The 16,392-nt window shown below is 39.6% G+C and overlaps 1 protein-coding gene across 1 annotated transcript in view; it reads left to right on the forward strand.

The window, feature by feature from the left end:
• FAM110B (family with sequence similarity 110 member B) overlaps nucleotides 1-16,392 on the forward strand; it is a 115,064-nt gene that overhangs the window by 34,412 nt on the left and 64,260 nt on the right. The window lies entirely within an intron of this gene.

Below are 16,392 nucleotides of genomic sequence, written 5' to 3' on the forward strand. Positions count from 1 at the left end.
ATTTGCACTAAAGTTCATGGAGCATGAGATAGCTGTGCTCAGGATGCTGGTACTTTGAAGGGATTAAAAAAAAGCTTCTCAGAAGCAAACACAAATAACATTCTCAGACTAGCAAAACAGTATGCAAGTGATGAGAAGAAAGGCACTAATTATTATGCAGAGAATAATCTGATTTGAAATGCCACAGTGGAATCCACTTTGTGATCTGACCTTCCTACAAACAGATTGAAAAGCAGGAAAAAGTACAGGGCATGACCTAAAAATGGTAGTCTGGAAGCTTCCTTAGGTGTGTTGGGTCTTATTTTTGTCTAGCTTGAAATGTAGTTTTTCCTCTTGAGTCAAACCTGAATAAACTGGTTTGGGTGTTCGTGTTGTCCTCATGGTTCTGGCTCTGCCAGACATAGCTATTACTATTTTATTTTAAGAATTGCTCTTGCTTGGAATTTGAGTCCTGCTGGAAACAGTATGCTGTCAGGAGGATGCAGTCTTGCTGTTAAGAAACTTAAATAAGATAAGGCTAATCCTATTGTATGCTTCTACTTTCGGAGGTAGTGTAGAAACTTGCCTTTCCTAGTTAGGGCACCACACCATTCCACTACCTGCTTTATGGGATTTAGTTAGGTTTCTTTAATGCCGGATGTTTAAATTATTTTCTTTTATTTATATATCAGTAGAGATGGAGTAAGGATTAGGATACTGACTACCTGTGAGCTTTTGCTCAGATAATTTATAAATTTCAAAACCAGAAACTCTTTGCACATTGTAAGAATTTTTGAATCGTCATTTTGGGTTGGTGCTTCATTTTCCTGCTTCAGGAAGAGCTAATATTGACTATTAAAAAACCCCCAACCACCAACAACCAAATTTAAAAATTCTCCTATGGGTGTAGGAGGATAATCTCCTTCCAGTATTTGTTTTTACCTTGATTTTTTGCGTTTAGAGATTAAACTGCAAACTGACTTCAGAATGAGGTTGTCTTTTGAGTTGTCTAAATCAGCCTTAGGTTTCTTGAAACTTGCAGCATAATAGAAGATGTGTAGAGAATTAGGCTATTGGAGTGTATGTTCTTAAAATAAGTTGCTTTAGAAAGGGCACACTTTTCAGACTCTCCTAAAAATTAGTAACTTTGTAAACCATTTAATCCTAGGCAGTGATTACATATCTGTAAGTGAGTAATCAGCAGTTGTCTTTTTTCCTTTCTTCTAAAGGACCTGAAACTTTTATAAGACCAGATAGTTATCAGTAGGTTTTGACTCACTGGGAAGACCTAGATTAAGACCAGAAACTTTTTGTTGTTAAAACAGCAGCTGACTTGCTGTGTGCCCTTGGGCATGTCCTCTTGACTTCCTTACACCAGTTTACCATTGTATCCACTGCTGTTGCCACCACCATAAAGTTCTTTGTAAGCCTGTAATCAAAATACAGTTGAAGCTGTTTATTATTCTGAGTGTACTCAACTTCATTTGCTATGCAGTTCTGCATATGGCAGTGTAAAGTGCAGTGGAATTATGCAGTTTAGTCTATAAAGAACTTACACAAAATAAAACCACCTTGTGCAACATGTATTATAGTAAAGTAGATTTGGAAAAAAAAAACAACACAGTTTTATTTTGGATTTATCAGAGTATACAAAGACTGCTAGTGGGGGATAAAGCTGTTTGGTTAGAAATGGGAATGCTATGACTATAATAGTTAGGAGGGGAAAAAAATTTGTCCTAGAAGGACTACGTGGCAGTCTTAATTTGCTGGAATCTTTAGCAGAGGTTTTCCACTTCTGTTTCTGCCAAGTAAATTAAATTTGTGAAGAGAAGCTAAACTCCAACGTTTGGACTGTTAGTATCTTTTGACAAGGTTAATGTAGTGAAGCAGAATATTGATAATGATGAGCTGCTATTTAACAGTGGACCAGCTGAGAGATCCTTGTGTTCCTACGTAATGTGAAGATTGAGTGTCCTGTAAGCTTATTGTTTTATGTTTTGTACTTGCTTTTGCATGCATGCCAGGACATGCTCTGGGAAGAGGCATAAACTTTTTTCCTTTTTTCTTTCACAAATACATTTCTTTCCTGTCTAGAGCTGGAAAAGAGGAGCACAAGAGGGGTTTTGTTAAATACAGCAAAATCTAATTACAGCTTGATTTAAAGCCACATTTACACAATGGCTGAGGGGTGAGTTCACTTCCACAAAAACAAACTTGTTGGCTTCCTACTGTGCATCGGGGAACGTGAAGATGCATGTCCTGGAGAGCAGCTGCCTCCCTCTGCTGGCACCGGCTTTTCTTACGCTGTGCTACAGCTCTGCTACACGATACAAAAATACAACTGTGCTGCTATGCAAAGGAATAGTGATGCATGAATTCACTGGTGTGTCTTCATCTTACTGATTATGCCGCAGGTAATACGTGCTACATCGTGTGTTCCATGTGATAGGCCTGATGTCTGTTTTCTACGAGCTGCAGAAACCTTGCTCCTCTAAATGAACGGTTGTTTCCTCCAGTCTGTATCTTGAACAGCTTTGTCCCTGGTGATTCAAAGATAAATGTGGGTGAGCAAACTGCATTTTCTTGCCATTGTGGTTTTCGCTCAGTGCACACCTCTGGAAAGCGCAAGATCTCATTTTTTTGCCTGCTGAAGTAGCTGAAAATGTGGTTTTCTTTCTTCCAACTGGTTCAACTGTTCTGTTGTTCTTTTAACTTGGTTTCTCAGATGAAAAGGTTGCACATCTCCGGCTTACTGAAAGTTCATAGTCTGTAGTATGTTTTTCACTTCCAGGGATACCTTTTGCTCAAGAAGCCCATCACAGGTGGTTTCCTAACAGCAGCTCATAGTTGAGATTGTAGTCTTCATTCTTTGCTTGTTTCCAGCTGAAGATTGCATTTATTATTGAACTTGCACTTTATGCTGCTACTACTCCTTTCATTTCTGCTACTCTAGTTCATAAGAATTAGAATAGCAGAGTTTAGAGATTAAGTATATGCACTGCCACTCTCTAGAAAAATCAGTCTATGTGGAGGTAGAAGGTGGCTGGTGGTGAGCCTGAAGTTGCTGTGCTGCTCAGCAGCACTGCTGAGCCATGTTTGGAAGCTGCTTAGTGAAGAGACTTGTGTTAGTGAGAGGCTGGGGCAAGTGGGTTGGTGTACATGGGAAGTCTTGGGGAAGGAGTAACAGGCATAGGGTAGGAGGGGAGGGAAGGGGTCACTGACATTCACAGAAACAAAGGAGGGATGACAGAGCATGCCCAGAAGAAAGCATTGCAGACACAGTGGTGGAGAGGCAAAAGTAGAGATGGAGGGCCTACCATGGGCAGCATGTGGATGGAAAGCAGTGGAGGGAGATAGGGCCCTCTGAGCTGTGTCTTTCAAGTATGGTTAGTGTTGCAAAGTCCAGAAAAGAAGAGGGGTACAGGTCTGCAGAGTGCTTGTGAGAGAAGCAGTGAGATAAGAGAGTCTGGCAGGGTATTTCTGATGGTTAAAGAATGACCCAAAATCGGCGGTCACCCTGAGAGTGGGTGGGCCAACATGTGAAGAAATGTAAAGTTGCAAGAGGCAGAGAGGAGAAGGGAAAAGATCTTGTAAGACGAGTCATTCTTTTACCACTAGAGTGATCTTGTTCAGTTTTTTGTTTGGTGTCAGCTCATTTCACACTTCTCAGAGAATTTCAGACCCAGCCATATTATTGTGATACTGGTGAACCATATCTGAAGTTGATGATGGGGGAAAAAGAGGACCACAAAACTTGCTGTGATACTGAGTGAGGTCAGTGACTGACAATCACGTCTCTATGTATAGCTGTATACAATGCACTCCAAAGACAGGAAAGTCTCTTTACCATGAACTCACACCAGAGAATTCTGTCCTTAAGTCTTAGACTTTTATTCAGTTTACACAAACTTCTGTAAACAGCAAATCGTCATTTCTTGTTGCTTCTTGAGATATTTCTTGAGGGCTTTATTAGGTCCTTGCTGGAGTTCCATTATTCAGCACTTTGCATCTTCTCAGAGAATTAGTCATATGAAGGTCATCAGCTGCAGAAAGAGAAATAAGTTGTCTTTCTCAGCACTGTTTTGTCTGCATTATATGTGGCCTTCAAACCTTAAGGTGTCCCAAACTGCAGGGAGGATCCCCTCGTGGACTTAGCCTTTCCCATCATGTAATGTTGAAGTTCTGACCTAGTAGAAGGAAGATGAGCATTCATCAAGATAAAAAAGCAGTCAGGTCTCACCTTACAGTAGTCTTCTCCAAGCCAATATGGTGAAGAAAGTGCTGATGGGAAGGAAAATCTTTGAGCACATTTATGAATGTCCAGGGATCAATGTTTTGTTTGGCTGCCCACAGCAGCATTCACACGGGAGTAGAGTGTCCAGTGAAGTACTTGTTGTCACAACCTATGTGGTCACTGTTCTTTGTCTCCCAGGTGGCTCTGGGCATTCACTACTGGAAACCACACAGATACCTAAAGGAGTTTTGTGGATTTTGCATTGTCTCATGTCAACCAGAAGTTCTGCAGTTGGTTTCTCAAGAGGAGATGACTTGAAAGGCAGAAGTGTATGGATTGCCTCTACCTTTTCTTCTGTTCGTTTTTTATTGTTAAAAAAGCAAAACAAACAATCAACAGTTGATAAGATCCCAGCTGCTAGTCAGTGTTGATATGCAGAAGTTGATATGAGTTGTAAGCTTTGTTCTTTTGGAAGCGCTTCTTTCAGCTGTGACAATTGTAAAGTTTATTCTCCTAGGAGATGCTCAGATCTTCCACCCCCACCCCTAACAACTAAACAGACTAGGTCTTCCTGCTGTTTCTTTGGTGGATACATGTTCAGAGACTATGACATTTTCAGCTACGTTAATTACCAGAGGTACACTGTTAAAATAATAGGTATGTGATCTTACTACTTCTCTGAAAGAGCCATAAAACCTAACAATAACTAAATTCTGGACCTTGTAAAATTTTTACAAGGAAGATTAAACTTAAATTTATGAAGGAGGAAATTTCAAAAACATGTAGTATGTGAGAAAGGTTGTTTTCTATGTTCTTATTACATTGGGTCTTTTCTCTATTTGAAAGAAATTTAAGTCGTGGTGAAACTAATTTTTATTTAACAAAAAGGTTTTTGGGGCCCAGTCCGAATGAGGAAGTTTCCAGAATTGAGGCAATGAGTGGGATACTCTCCTGTTGCATCCACTAGATATGGTTGCATGAGGGACCTGGTGTACCAAATGGGACCTGTAGGTCGCATTAGTCAATTGACTGCTGATCTTGAGCGTTGAATGCCCACTGTGGATTTTTCACTGCACCTGGTTAGTGCTGACCAGTAGTGCTATGGGGCATTGAGCTGTTCAGAAGGCAGTGGCTACGTGTTTTCTGCAGCAAGAACTCCTGCACCTCTCCTTCGTGGAGGAAGCAGCTCTCTTTATCTGCAAGGTGGTGGGCTGTAAGTGAACTTCCAGTGGAGAACCTTGGTCCTGGAATTTTACCACTGTCATTGCCAGTTCTGGGGTTGTCTCCCAGCTTACCAAAAGCTGCATCATGCACCAAATGTAGCTTTTCAAGATAGTCCTTATCCTTCCGTAACAGCAGCTAATTTCATGGTGGTTATAGTGGGTGATCCAGAATTACCTGCTCTGCCATGAAATTAAATGTTTCCACCTAGTCCTGTTTCTTCGAAGGTGTGTTGAATGAAAAGAATCCTTATTTAATTTTTTCCAGAGGAACTGGTACTAAGCTCTGTGATCTCTTGAAGTCCAAAGAGTACAAAGAATAGAAAATCAATTCTCTGTGTACTGTTTTGCAGCTGGTTCTATTTTTCCACCATTGTCCCTGAGTCCTCCTATAATTGCATGAAGGAATGAGAAGAGCTTGTTACTCCCAACAATTAGCAAGTTTCTTATTAACAGAATTCTTAATAGACTTAAGTATAAATACTTGTGCTAGATAAATGCACAATCTGGAAACTAAGTCAGCCTTCTCTGCTTTGTGTGTGTCGACATCTTCAAGATAGTTTTCTGATCTGTAAAGTATTTTTCAGAAAGAAACCTGTTTTTGCATAGATCTATTTAATACTGTTTAACAAAAGAGAAGCTAAAAAATAACATCACTGCATCTCTTTTATTGCTGCTGCCTGTTGCAGCTGCAGTTTGTAATTTATACTGGGTTAGGGGCTCTAAGCTTTCGAAGGAGTGAAGTATTTTCTCCTGTGTCATATAAACAATATTTGATCAGAAGCACTCTAGAGTGAAGTGCTCAAGTAAAGAAAGACTAAGATACATGACCTCAGACAAAAATCAGTAATTTCAGTGCGATTTAAGTTGTCTTTATCTGGAACTATTTGGCATTAAAATGTGATCAGTCTCATTTTCAAGCTTGCTGTATTCGCATCAGTTCTAAATGAAGTTTTCTGTTGCCTGTGGATTGTTCCTGTAGTGTTTTGTCTTCTAAGAGCTTTCTGTTTGTCATCTCTCCTCTCTTTCTGTGTTCTACTAACAAGTACGGGTTCAAAGAAATGACTAAATCTATATAAACAATGCTTACTTTGTGACTTTTTCAAGTTGCATCTTAATAACTCATTTCTACAGGAACATCTTTTGCAATGCTCATTCACATTTTTCACTGCAATAGGCAGCCTGTAATGAAAATGTTGACTCACCTGAATGATGTCTCTGTTTTCTCTATTCTCTAGATCAAATTGCAAGATAATTTTAAATTACAAGTATTAGATCACATTTCCTTGGACAATTTCTTTTGATTATACTAAGTTGCTGCACTCACCTACTTAAGTCACAGTCAACATTTTAAATATCAGTGTTAAGGGAAGCAGGAGAAGGTGTCCTAGATAATGTTTACTTCCTATCTTGTTAGCTTAATATTTTGAGTCTCTTCAAATTAATGGTACCAGTTGTATTAAAGAACTTTGTATAAAGAAGAAAATTGATTTATCTTTTAACAAAAAATACAGGTAATCTTGGGAAGGGGGGGGTGGGGCAGAAGGGATCTGTGACATGCAGCCTGGATATGCACATAGTGTAGTCTTTCATTCTTTTATAGATTGCACGGCAGCAGCCTTTAATTTTTGAATGCTTTAATTCTAGTGCAAGTACTCAAATGACTCACCAGTTATCTAAAGCATCAGGTAACTATACCTATCTTTAGCTTTGTTCTATCTTCTTATCCTTGTTTCTATCTTCATTTTCTCAGTTGTAGGCTACAGTGAGTTTAATTAATGTTTAGAAAAACAAAAACCCAAAACAATGCAGGAAGTGTTCCCAAGTGTTCTCACGAGTACAGCCTCTGCAGGCTCGCACTTGGGATGGTCAAGGCATATGGAGGGTAAGTTCTTGGTCTCCTTTCACAGTACCTTCAAACACAACATAACTTGACCCCACCTGCCAAGAGGCTGCACTTTTCATTTGGAGGTGATACTATTTCTAAGAAGAGATGTCTTCTCTCTGCTACGTGCAGTGGTGCCCTCATTTTGGTGGTTGGTCTTTGCCAAGGCCTTAGCTGCATTCCTCCTCCACTGAGGATTGCTCTGTGCTGCAGAGTATGGTATTTAACCGTGGTGGAGGGTCAGCCCTTTGGCTAATTCTATCAAAGTGCTGAATTGCAGGGGTTCAGACAAGAAATCAATATTCTTTTTCCATCTGACTGCCTTGAAGACGATGTAAATTAAATCTGTCTATCTGTAAAAAAAGTTATGTCTACACTACAAGAAATACAGTTGGCAAGTATGAGCTGCTGCCTGTGTTGCTTCTGGGAAGGATCTTGCCTGGATAGTTTTGTTTTCAAAGTAGTTATTGGTAAGTTCCCCTGAGATTTGTAGTAGTGAGATGCAAATAATCTATACAACTGTGACAATTCTATTGTTTTCCTCACAAGTTCTGTAGATCTGCCTGCAGCAGGCTTTGAAAGCTGGTGAGGTGAGGTAAGATGTAATGCCACTTGGGAGGCATCCTTTGTTTTCTGGAGTTCTCTGCCTATTAGTACCTTTTATGTGTATGTTTTGTTGCCTTTTTCTTTTTTGACGCATGCTTTTTAAATTTCCTTTTGGTTTTGTTGTGTTTAGGCTTTTTCTGACATAGTGTACTTCTCAAGTGCAGACATGCATCATCTCCTTCACCACCAGCAGCTTCTACAGATTTTAGACTTAATTTTTTTTAATATCCAGGTCATCTCACTTACCCAGTTACTTTGGTTTAATATTTTTTCCTCTTGTATTTTTATTTACTTGAGGAAGTTGCCTGTAAGTTCTGCCAAACATTAACTCAGACTCAGCTGCAGTAAGGCTGGAGTGGTGCCATGTGATGGGAGACATGAGATGTTCTAATATATGATATAATTGGGAAGACTTTAAGGAGTCTCTGGTTTTACTCCAAATTTCTTCTTTTGCTAGTTTTGCTTCTTTTGCTAGTTTTGGGAATTGAAATAACAAGTATACAGAAACCCAAAAAATTGATGTGAATACTGCAAAACATGACAAATAATTTTCAGAATTTTCCTGTATGCACTCTTAGGTCTGTGAAAGTCAATTTAAATACCAAGTTCTGAATGAATACAGACTTCTGAAATAGCTCTTTGCTCTAACATAGAGAGTGGAATTTTAAAAAAGAAATCATACGTCTAATTTGGTTGTTTTTTGGTCTCATTTTATTGATGTGCTGCAAAATAATAGTAGAAGCTATTTACCTGATGTACTTTTACCTGATGTAGTGTACTAGTTTACCACAAGAGTTTATTATATTCCAGGTACCCAAGGAGAAGACAAACCTTCTAAATTCTTCCCAGCATCAATATTTCAAAGCTGTTTCAGTTTGTTTTAAATGAAACAGATACAGAATTATATAAATGGGGAAGTGGTATGTACTCAGAACAGCTTGAATACTCTGAGATTAGATTTTTGCAAGTTAGCCATGCACATGCTGCAGCCTGTGTGCTGAAATCAGCATGAAAACTCAGTGCTATGTGCAGGGTTGTTCACATTGCTTCCCCTCAGTCCTTCCAAAAAGGAATATTCGTGTTAGTGAGGGGGATATGGTGGAAATGCTGGCAGCAGTCCAACTGTATAGAAATTAGGACATTTTTCAAGTTATACCACTTTTCATAGTTACGCAGTTTCTGTTGTAGAATACAAATAATGTGTACAGTGAAGTCAGTGTTAAACAGGCAGCTCTGAAACTTGCTAATGTATGTTTTTTTGTAGCAGCCCTTTTACTGTGGTTGTGCTGCTTATGTTTTGACTACAGACTCCTGGAATTTGCTTTGAAAATATCAGTGTCTGTTTTATTTGAGGATTAGTTTTGGAGCAGCTTCTTTAAATCCTGGTTAAGGCAGACATCAAGAAGAGACTTTCTTGGTTCATGTCAGTAAAGATTGCATTGTTGTAGAACATGCAGGAGATAAATGTTTGAGACTGACTGAAAGGTCCAATTCTGACGTAGCTTCGTTTTGAGTGCTCACCTTTTAACCTTATTTACCCCTGTTTGTGCTTGTTTCTGTAGGGACAAAAAGGGTTACTGTTATGCTATTAAGGTTATGTTGTATGGGATTACTGATTTCCCTTCCTACCTCCAATGTGCTTAGGACTTTAGGACTCACTGCTGGGATGTCACCCACTTGATGTAGTGGGAAACCAATGATCTCAAAAATGTACTGAGCTTCACTGGCTATGTTATTAGGAAAGCTGACTTATACTTGCTGTATGTTGGTGCTCACAAACTGTATATGAGTTTACAATAAAGACTAGGTTCAGGCCTGTAACCATTGCTCTGATTTTTCCTAATCTTATGTTGATATAAATTCTTGACAAAATAATAAATGCCCACTAACATGATGTGCGTGTCAGCAGTGTTAAATTAAAGTGCCTGTGAGATGAAGGTTGTTACGTATTTGCAATTTGCTTAATTTAAAACAGAAAATTCTAATGCTTGTGCTTTTAGAAACTTGTTCTGGAAGTGCTGTGGAGTTGCATCTGGGACAAAGGTCTGAAAGGTTCCATCCAGTTTGGGCACATAGTAAGAATGGCCACCTGAAGAAATTCTGGTTATTGGCACCAGTAGTGTTACAAGTGGTGACTTATGTGGGGCTACTGTGCCACGCAGACATGTGCTGCTGGGAAGTTGGGCAACTTTTTTTTCCTCCCAGGACTAGGAAAGGAAGATGAAGAAAATGCCTGCTGCTTTGCCCAAGGAAGGTTTGAGAAGGCAGAACAGTAAGTAATTTGTCTCCAGAATGTCGCAGAGTTCCCCTGGTGCATGTTTCCTGTCTTCTTCAGAGCACTTCTCAGCTTTCATCACTCTTGCCCTCACCTTAGTTGGAGCACTATGCATGGAGGGGAGTGTCTGCTCAAATGTTCAGAAAAGGATGGGAAGCAAACGGTGGGAGCCTGTCGGCTTGAGGAGTGGCCACTCATTTGTCTCCATTTATGCTAAGTTTTTATAGCTCTTATATGACTTGTGTGGTCATTTTGCATCAGAGGATTGGGCAAAAGCATCAAGCAGTTCTTGGAAGAAGGGTGTGGGGATCTTATCAGCTCAGCAAAATTTAACTTGCTAGGTGTACAAGCTGCCCAAGATGAAAGTATGCTCTTCTTCAGGAAAGTTATACAGAGTAAGAGCCCTGATGACTTTTTCATAAAAGAGCTTTTGGCTTGCTCTATTAAATAATTAAACCTCTCTTCCTGGAGAGGCTTTTCATCTGTGCCAGCAAAATGCTTCTGGCTTCTTGTAAGAACACCATGAGACTGGGTTCCAGTATGGCGAGTCACAGTTTCTGGTTTTATATGGGCACAATTTCTAGAAATTTAATTACAATCTTTCTAAGATTAAAATCTAAATTGATTTTACTTTTGGCTAAAAGGGCTTGACATTTAATAGGCTTCCTTCAAAGTTGTTAGCCTTGATTTCTGTGGTAACCAAAGCCATTGCATTCATCTGGGATTCATTGTGCTAAACATCTTCAGTTCTGGTGTAAAGTAATAAGATCTTAGAGTTGCTCTGAAACCCTGAATTATGGGTGTGGACTGGAGACTTGAAGTCTCAAAGGTTTGCAATCTCTGAGCTCCCGGAGAGCTGCCTGGCAGCAAGGAGGAGTTTGTGCAAGTGCCTGTATGCGTTAGTGTCTGCAAAGAACCACTTCATGTTCCAACAGTCGCACCTTGACTTGCTTTCTAGTTGCATCTTGCAGCTCAACATAAACACCTTCTCGAATAGAGAGATGTAAGAGAGTGAAAAACAGTCTTTGAAGAATAAGAAAACAATGGGGTTTAGAGAACCTGATGGGTCTTCATTGTCATCACAGAAGATCAAAGAAAACCTTGGAGCTGCTCTTTTTACTCAGAATTGGAAAAAACATTCTCAATTACAGAAGTGAGCAAGTCTGACAGAGTTTTTTTCTTCAAAGGGAGGAATGCTATACTTTATCTTTCAGCCTTTGCACTCTTTGCAGCATAGCATTTTTGAAAAATTGCACCTGTCCTCCAAATGGAAGATTTGTATTTAAAGTCTTCCCAAGCCAGTCTTATCTCAGTTGGACATACTCAGCATCAGGTTGTGCCACCCATTTCAGCAAGGTGGTCATAGTGAAGATGCTACTAAATAGAAAAGAAGAAGATGCCAGCAGGGGTGATGGAGATTAATAATGTGGAGGTGCTGGAAGTTTACTTACTATATTGCAAGCTCTTTCTGCTTTTTCACTAGGGAAATCAGTATTTGTCATCAGCTTTCTGGCTTAAATGATTCTCTTAGGATACCCATTTTCCACCAGCAACTACAAAGAATGTATCTCCACTTTTGAAGCCCTTTTGTGGCTTGTTCCAGTGTAGTTTTAACCTCCCATGTCCTTGTGAGCAGTTAACTTTTGCTACCATTATACCTTATGCTAGGACTTCAACATCTTACCTCAGCCATGTTTAGTTTTTTGGGGTTTTTTATTGCACTCTTTTTAAAAATCTGTTTGTTCTGGTCTGCAAATGTGTCTCTCTCACTTAACCGTTTGGAAGCAGAGGCTGTTTTTTCTATAATATATTTTGCAATTTTTGTGTCACTAGGGTCATGATTATTGATATTATGTGAGTCAGTCATACATTATATGGGGTCCATGTTCTGGATGCACTGTTTAAAGCTATTTCTGTGCTTATTGTAAACAGTGTGGTCACTTTCTCTGGTTCACCAACTTTGTGGCCATCTAGCTAGTCAGCCAGAGGCTGTGAAATGGTGGCTAAGAGGCACACATGTTTTGGTCTTGAGAAGGCCTTGGTTATGCTGAAAGGTGTTACGCCTTTTGAAATGGACAGTTCATACTGCATCTCTGCTGGTAGCTGTGAGGAAGGGAGGTTGGGGAAAAAATAAGGTGGAAATACAAGAGGGCACAAAGCATATTTGTGTAGTTTCAGGTGATTGCTGAAATATGGTGGAAGAAAACCTTGCACTGAAGGAAAAATGGATGGAACTTGAGGAGGAATGGAAAGTCAACATTGGTATGGAGATGTGTTGGAGTGGTATGTGAAGGGAAGCATACTTCAGGGCAATGAGAAATCTTTGAAATGACCTTTTGTTTGGGATTTGTGTGTTCTTAAAAACAGAACAATGCTGTGTTATTCCACATTTGGTTTTGTGTCCGAAGTGCAAGTGCTCAGCATAGTAAACCTCTTGCAGGCTTCACTTCAGATCCTTCTTTGCCACATCCATCAGCAGTAGGATGAAACCCACCTCACTGACAGCTGAACTACTCCTTCCCTGGCTCTCTGAGGTGGCAGTGATGGACTGGTGTCATCCTTTTAGTCAGTTAGGTCTGCAGTGAACATACTGCCAGTGTGTAGGTCTGTGGAGGTAGTGTACTTCGGAATGTGGGTGATTTTTTTCTGTTTGCTTTTTTTATGATTCTGAGATAAACGTGAATAAGAATGCTATAAAAAATAGTCTGTAGGAATCAATCTTAGTGCCATCCTGCAGCGAGTCTCTGGCATTAATATAGAGACTTCTCTGCCTGTTATTAAGCTTACAGAGGCATTCTGTCTGGGGCATTTATGAATATAATGAGCATATTTGAAAAGAAAAACAGCTCGAAGTTCCAGGTTAGCTGTCCAACTTCAGTGATTGAGAGCATTGACATATACACACATGTGGACAGGTAACTGCTTGCTTACCAATCAGAATTGGAGCAATCCAAGAAATGTCTCTGTGCTACACAAAATGAAAATAAGTGTGTTGATGCTGAGTGCCAGCCTCAAGATATTTGTGACTTCCAGAGAAAAGTTTATACAGCAAACGCTAGGCCCATGTTTTATTTTCCTCCATAAATGATGATGGGCCTAGTGAAGAGTTTGCCACCAACTGGCAGACTTCCCAAATACTTGCTAGGAAAGGAAAGAACTCAGCAAATAACTATTGTGAAATCAAAGGTAGTTTTCAAAAGAAAAAGAAAATAATGCTAGATAAATTTATTTGGGAAAGAAAACTGAAATGTAGAAAAATTTGTGGAAAACTGTCCCCTTATCTTTCAAATTGTGTAAATGTCAGAAGTACCATCCAAAAAATCTTAAGACAAATCTTAAGATTTTCTTGTTACATAAATGTAACCATGGGATGGTTTAGCTTACTTCTAAAAGTCTAATGAATGCATCAAGCCAAGTAAAATATTCATTAGAGTAATTGGTTCAGTTCAACCTCTCAAGGCTACAGCTTGGAAATATCCACACTATTGCCTTTAGAAATGCAGCATGTTCACCAACCACTTTGCTCAACTCATTTTCATTCCATATGCTTGCTATACTTTGCAAAATCTAATTAAGTAACTGAGGTAGCAGTTTACAAGCAATATTTGATACATTTTTAAGCCAAAGGTTAAGTGGTATCCAGAGTGAAACCTGTTCAGTTGCAAGACACATCAGAATTTTTTAACATATTCTTGTATTGAAATAATTGGATATGGAAGTACTTATACAAGTGATAATAACCTAGTAGAAAGTTATTTGTTCCCAAAATATTAAAATGTTTGTTAATTCACTTAGATATGCCTAAATGAAGTGTAAAATTCATTAATGTGCTAGCTGGACAGTTTTCACTTTAGGAAGCTGGGTTTAGTGTCATATGATGAATTCATCATACCCTCATAGCTCTTCCTTTCTCCTCCCCTCTGTGATGGGCATCTGGTTTGGACCATATGGTTTCAGAGAATTTTAATTGAAATTCTTCTGTCAAGGAACTGAGCTGGAGAAAGCCTAACTTGCTTATAATTGCTAAAAATTTTGTAGAGACCTTCTGTTTCCTTGCGGAGGAGCAGGAACTTGAAGCTTAGCACATGCAGGTAACTTGTGCCAGGGACAGGCTTTTGCTTTCAATGAAAGTCTTCCAAATATTGGTCAACTTGTGTACCTTTGACAATTTGTTCATTTCCAACAGAGGCTTGCTGGAGTCTCTTGTGACTGTGTCCTCATGAAACCTGTGTTCTCTGGGATTTGATGAGTCTCTTGTGACTGTGTCCTTATGAAACCTCTCTTGGCTTCTCTTGCTGGCACATCTATAGATGGCTGTATCCTGTCATGGGTCCAGTGCATGGTCCAGGTGCTCATGTGCCATCACCACGGGTGGCAGGGCAGGCTGGTGGAGCTCTGCATTGTCCTCAGTTGGAGTTTCAGCCATATGCCATTGCCAAATGGGGGTTCTTGTGAATGACCACTGGCTCTAAACATTCGCCCCGCTGTGCAGTTCCCCATACCTTCCTGACCCAGCATATTGTGATGATGGTTAAAAGCTAGTGTAAAAATTGAGATAGACCTTGGCACTCTGCCGACTGATCTGCTAAGCTAAGCACAGAGGTTTAGTGAGTATTGATTATGTTGCAGAGACAAATAGGTGTTTCTTGAAATTCACCTTTGCAGCTGTTTATGGGTCCTTCAACTACAGCTGCTGCCATGAGGTTTTAAAAAAGAAAGCAACTCCTGGAATAAACACCCTGCTGCGATGGTATGTTGAGGGTGTGCTGCCAGGGCAGCCCTTGCTGGGGATGTGGGTTGAACGTGCCCTTGGAGCCAGCAGCTCTGTGGGAGGAGGCAGGAGGCTGGCTGCTGGGGAGCCGTGATGGAACTGTGCAGGGTGAAGCAGCGAGGGCTTGGGGCATTGCTGGGCAGAGGGGGCACGCACACGTAGGCTTAGCAGCTTGCATGGGAGGGAGCCGAAACTGAGAGTCATGTAGCAGCTGAGGCCTAGTTGATTCCTGTTTCAGTTTTCTTGGTCATTTTTTCACATGTCATCCATGCCTTGGTGGTTTGTGAATGTGGGTTAGATTAGAAGAATGATTTAAGTTCCTTGATTTTATTTTTTGTGTTCATGCATCTTTTCTTTTGCTTGGCAAATGTGAGCATTCCCAATAGCTGGATCAGAGGACTAAGGTTAAGACTTTTACTGGTCTTATTCCCCTGTTGCTACCTTTGGCAAAATGTTAGAAAAACAGCATTGTAGATCTGATCATCAAATCATTGTGCATCTTTTTCACATGCCTCTTGAACTATTCCAATTAATTTTTTAACCCCTGTATAACTGCCTCTCCTGCCTTTCTTCATTAAATATATAGTTTCCTGGTTTCAAGCAGTATGGCTGAGAAACTTGGAATATTCCACAGTATTTTGTAGAAGAATTTATAAAAATTGATGAGCTTCTTAGATGATGTAATCTAAAAAAAAGACTAAATAAAACAGCCTCTTTCTCTTATTGCAACACAAAACTTAATGTTGACGGAACGTTGAATCAAGGAGCAAAATGTCACTCTTTCTGCATTTCTTTTTTATTTCTAGCCATATGTAGCTTTGAGAATATTAGTCTTACAGAGATGAAGTCTACTTCTAGCACAGAGCAACTCTTTATGAGCAATTTCCTCTGGCAGATTAAGAAACCTGTGACGTAGCTATTTACATACTTACAGTAAATATGGTCTTGCACTGTTACCACATTGAGGTCTTGTTCCATGAGTAAAATTTTATAAAGTAGCAAATACAATTTTTGTACTGAAGTAAGTACAATATGCTAAAAATGTTTATAGACAGCCTTTCACATAATGGTCTTGGACTGTGCCTGATACTGTATGGTGCTGGTGATAAGAGTAGAGAATTAGGAAAAATGCCAGTGTGGGCACAGTGGAACTCATTATTGCAGTGGGGTTCAGGATCTTGTTAGTGTAATGTTTATGGATATGGCTTATGTGTAACTTAGTGAAACATCTTAAAGATGCATTGTAGTTTGTCTGTGCATAATGCTGTAGCACAAGAGACAGTTGTGTACTTCCATCTTGTCACTGATTTTTGAAAACCTTTTGATCAATGTAGAGCTTAGGTGATTATATGAACCATGCGGGAACAGAAAACATCTGAAGAGTGTTTTTCTGTTTGTGCTAAGCAGAGTGAGGATTAATTG

This window comes from Coloeus monedula (assembly GCF_965178545.1).
Source record: "Coloeus monedula genome assembly, chromosome: 1".
Taxonomy (NCBI): domain Eukaryota; kingdom Metazoa; phylum Chordata; class Aves; order Passeriformes; family Corvidae; genus Coloeus; species Coloeus monedula.